The sequence below is a fragment of the Euprymna scolopes genome, chromosome 40, assembly GCF_053919585.1.
Source record: "Euprymna scolopes isolate OS-2025 chromosome 40, ASM5391958v1, whole genome shotgun sequence".
Classification (NCBI taxonomy): domain Eukaryota; kingdom Metazoa; phylum Mollusca; class Cephalopoda; order Sepiida; family Sepiolidae; genus Euprymna; species Euprymna scolopes.
The window spans coordinates 66614937-66619690 of record NC_136521.1 but is presented as its reverse complement, the minus strand read 5'-3'; positions in this window follow the sequence as shown (position 1 = coordinate 66619690).

Here is a 4754-nt window from a genome sequence, read left to right as displayed (position 1 = left end):
CCCACCCGGTACTACCAATTTGCTTTTTTTTAATCCCCCACCCCCCCGGGGTTCTTTACTCGACCCAGGCAATGCCGGGGACCCCCCCCTCTACTATACCGCTTTTTTAAAAACACCTTTTCATTTCCCCCCTCACCGGGGATCCTTACTACCTCTCCACACGCCCGGGAAACGCCGGGTATCCCTGCTAGTTTATAATAGAAGCGATAGACAGTGGAGATAGATGTGTAGTGGAAGTCTTAAAACAGAGCCGGGGAAATGCATTATTGAAGAGGGGGGGCACACAGTCAGTATTTGAAAGGGTTTTACATGCAAAGTTCATCAGACAATATATATGGGGACAACGTGATGATATATATAAACTTGAAAGACAAAATGCGCATTCGTGCAACAGTTAACAAAGAGATAAAAATCCAACGACCCCCCCCCACGTACCAATTTTTAATCCTACCCCCTTAGCAGCCACTTTTTCCGGATGAAAACCGTTTAAAAAAATTTCCACATGTCTGAATACCCTATATACCAAATTTCAAGTCTGTAGATAAAAATTTGTTGAAAATTGTCCTCACACACACACACACACACACACACACACACACACGCATTCCCACTTTTATAGATATATATATATTTTTTGTTATTTACGTAAATTATTATTTACGCATCTGATATGCCCATTTACCAAAATTCCTATAACAAAGGTTCCCATAATAAGGGAGATAACTATAATTCCCATAATAAGGGAGATAACTATTGAAAGCATAATAGTCATAATCATAGTTTCAACAGTTATCTCCCTTACTCGTCTAAAGTGAAGTTAAGTTGGGAGTGGTATGAGTTACGAGAAAGACCGCTAAAGGGGGGGGGGTAAGGTGTGTGATAATAGAGGAAGGTGGGGGTGATTTTGCAGCAGTTGCTACGTCATGTGTAATTTTCATACAGCGACATCAGCCGCTTATGACAACGTTGTTTGCAATAAAAGCCGACAGCATCACAGCGACATCAGTTCGAAATCGGACCGCTTGTTCCTTGCCCTTTGTTTAGGTATTTTTACGTGACCTTAAAAAAAAGGCCGCCATTTCACCTTTCAAATACTGCCCCTCCCCCTCACTCTCTCTTTCTCTATCTCTCTTGTGCGCTTCTCATATTCTTTTTTATACTTGGATTTCATTTTTTTTATCTGTTCGTTTTCGTTTTCTTCCTATTCGTTTTCTCTTTCTCCGTTTCTCCTTTTTCGCATTCTTTTCCCCCTCTCCCTTTCCCCCTCTCCCTTTTTTCTTCTTTCTTTCTTAGTTGTTCATCCACTTTATTCCCTCTTTCCCTCTTTTTGTTTTCTCCTATTACTCCTCCCCTTCCCTCTCTCTGCATTGATTTCACGCCCCCCCTGTTTTTAACTCCCTACTTTCTTACATGTTTCGCCTCTGCTTAATTTCTTATTGATTAACCCTTTCTTCTTCTTCTTCTTCTTCTTCTTCTTCTTCTTCTTCTTCTTCTTCTTCTTCTTCTTCTCTCCGGTTAAGAGGGAACGATAATGAGAGGGGCGGGGGCTTACAAGTGGCACGTTTTTTTCATGTCGTTTTCGTTGGGTAAAAAAAGAAAAAAAGGAAAGAAAAAAAAACAAAAAACAGAAAATTGCCAACTTTATGAATTTTTGAGATGAGGATTAATAATCCGTATTCTTTGGATTATTCCGACTATTGTTCTCATCTTGTGTTTTAGTTTCACAAGTTTTTGGTCGATGTAACCTCCGACTTTCTTCAGGTACATCTTGCCGAACTTGAAGCTCTTTCAATCGAACTCAAAATTCTGCACGGAATTTCAAATCCATGGTCTCGTTTCTTCAGACATGACTGGGTAAAACTTGTAATGGCAATTGTAGTCTCGGGGATCCGTGGCGCAATGGCTAAAGTACATGGGGAAATTCAGTTGCAAGTTACACTCTCTTGGAGATTGAAGGCTCAATCCTCAGTGCAGACGACAATTGTGAATTACTTCTACCCTGTCATGGCTGATGGAACGAAAGCATGTTATTCCTCCGCGGATTAAATAAAAGGATCCCATGTAAAATTTTGTGCAGATTCCCGAGTTCAACAGAAAGTTTCTCGAATTTTCTGAGATACACCCGATTACGTAGACCTAAACGTTATGAATTTTTTTTTTTCACTCACGTTCACCCCAAACAAGGCTTATTATCACTTGGACATAAGGGGCTACTACCTGGGACCATGCCCAGGAAAGATTAACGATGTTGGTTTATGTTACATTTGAACTTCTGCATATCAGTACTGTAAGGGAAGCAGGTAGCAGGAAGGGAATTCCAAAGTCTAGCTATTCAAGGAAAGAAACTATTAGAGCAAAAAAAGAAAAAAAAAAAAAAAATCTGGTATTTAGGGATCTCAACAATGAAAGGGTGAGTTTTTGTTGCTAAGCGGCTTTGTCGGGGATATGTACGTCGAAGGGGCACAAGTGCAACGAGTTCATCAGAACACATTCCGTTAAAATACTTGCACAGGAATGCAATATTGCGACGATTAGTGGAGCAGACTGCTGATAAAATCTTTCACTTGGTGCTTGTGTCACTAAGTGAAAGATTCTTATGGAATATTGAGATAACCTGCCCCGTTAGATGGGACAGGGATTGGAGCCTAGTTTACAAAGTGGGACCTATTAGATTGGAGACCCTTTTTGGGACCCTATCCAAGAGGGAGAGACTAGTGGTAGATGCACCATTCCAGATGTGGGAGCAATACTCTATGCAGGGGCGAATGGTGGCCTTGTAATGGTACAGGATACTCTCAAGTGTGAGTAGCTTTTTAATACAATAGATACGTCCATCCCATTCTGCTCAACTCGAGTAGGTAACCACAGATAAACAAGGCTAATAATATTCTATCTGAGAGTTCATTGTTTGAATTCCTCGGCTTAATATTCACAGGAAACATGAATTAGAACTAATAAATTGAGTACATTGCCAAAGCTGCTGCAAAGAAGATAGACCTCTTTTACCGTGTTAGAATATTACTCACGCCTGAGAGTATCCTGCACCTCTACAAGGCCACCATTCGCCCATACGTGGAGAATTGTTGCCACATCTGCGCTCCTGCATCTACTACCAGTCTCCCACTCTTGGATAGGATCCAAAAAAGAGTCTCTAATTTAATAGACCCTGCACTATCGGCCTAACCCTAAACCTAACCCTTCACTATCGGCCTAACCCTAACCCTAACCCTAACCCTGCACTATCGGCCAAACCCTAACCCTAACCCTAACCCTGCACTATCGGCCTAACCCTAACCCTAACCCTGCACTATCGGCCTAACCCTAACCCTAACCCTGCACTATCGGCCTAACCCTAACCCTAACCCTGCACTATTGGCCAAACCCTAACCCTAACCCTAACCCTGCACTATCGGCCAAACCCTAACCCTAACCCTAATCCTGCACTATCGGCCTAACCCTAACCCTAACCCTAACCCTGCACTATCGGCCAAACCCTAACCCTAACCCTGCACTATCGGCCTAACCCTAACCCTAACCCTGCACTATCGGCCAAACCCTAACCCTAACCCTAACTCTGCACTATCGGCCAAACCCTATCCCTAACCCTAACCCTGCACTATCGGCCAAACCCTAACCCTAACCCTAACTACTCTCCGAGGGAGAGGTGAGAAAAAAATGTTGGATTCAGAAAAAGGAAGTCTAAAATGATTAGAGTCGTAGCCAGCAAATTGAACGGCTAGGCTAGTCAAGCGCTCCCGACTTGGAGGCCCTCGGGGCCTGATGTTATGATGTTAACTAGCCTGTGTTAATGGGAAATCTGTGACTTTACTGTCTGGTCATGCATCGTTCACTGCTATAGTTTGTCACCTCAATTTAGACGCCAGCCGTTGTGAAATAATGAACTTAATAAATAGTTTGTTATTGTTATAAACCGAGGTACTATTTGTTTGTGGTGAGGACTTTCTTCATTTTGAAGCGAGCTGCAGGGACCAGCGAAGGGATTAATGTACCCGGAGACTACCCGGGGTAGGAGACGATTCGACCGAGAGGTGAAGCGCCATGGAAACACAACGTGTGAAGACGATCAATAGGGCAACTTGTGACGGGACAACTTACGATCGAAAGAGCACCTGTCATATCGGGTGCAGTTCGACGAGGTTAGAGACACTCGGTGTGGATGGTGCAGTGTCGGGCCCGTTCAGACACAGTTAGACACAGTTAATCAACCGAGAACCACATCACTCTATATAAAAGCATATCAGATATCAATGGATACACACTCGAGAGTCAAAACAATGAAAAGAATATGCTGTTGTCCTAGTTAATATAAGTATTTTAATGGAATGTTCTCTGATGGATTTATATAGCACATGTGCCCCCGCCCCCCATCAACGTACATAATCCTGACTACACCCGACAAGCAGCTAAATACAAAATGGTATTCTCTTGAAGGTTGAAAGTTCAATATTCGGTGTGACTGACCGAAAAATACAATTGCGAATTACTATAGGACCTCTATCTAGTCATGTCTGATCGAACGAGAGCATGCTATTCCCGTGAAGTAACTAAAGGGTCCCGTTCGAAATTTTGTGCAGATTCCCGAGTTCGACAGAAACATTTCTGAGTTTGACAAGATACACCTGAAGAAGGTCAGAGGTTACATCGACCGAAATAACGTGAAAAACCACACGCAAGATGAGAACAGTAGCACGATGAATCCAAATAATCCAGATGTTGGAAATCATTTGTAACTT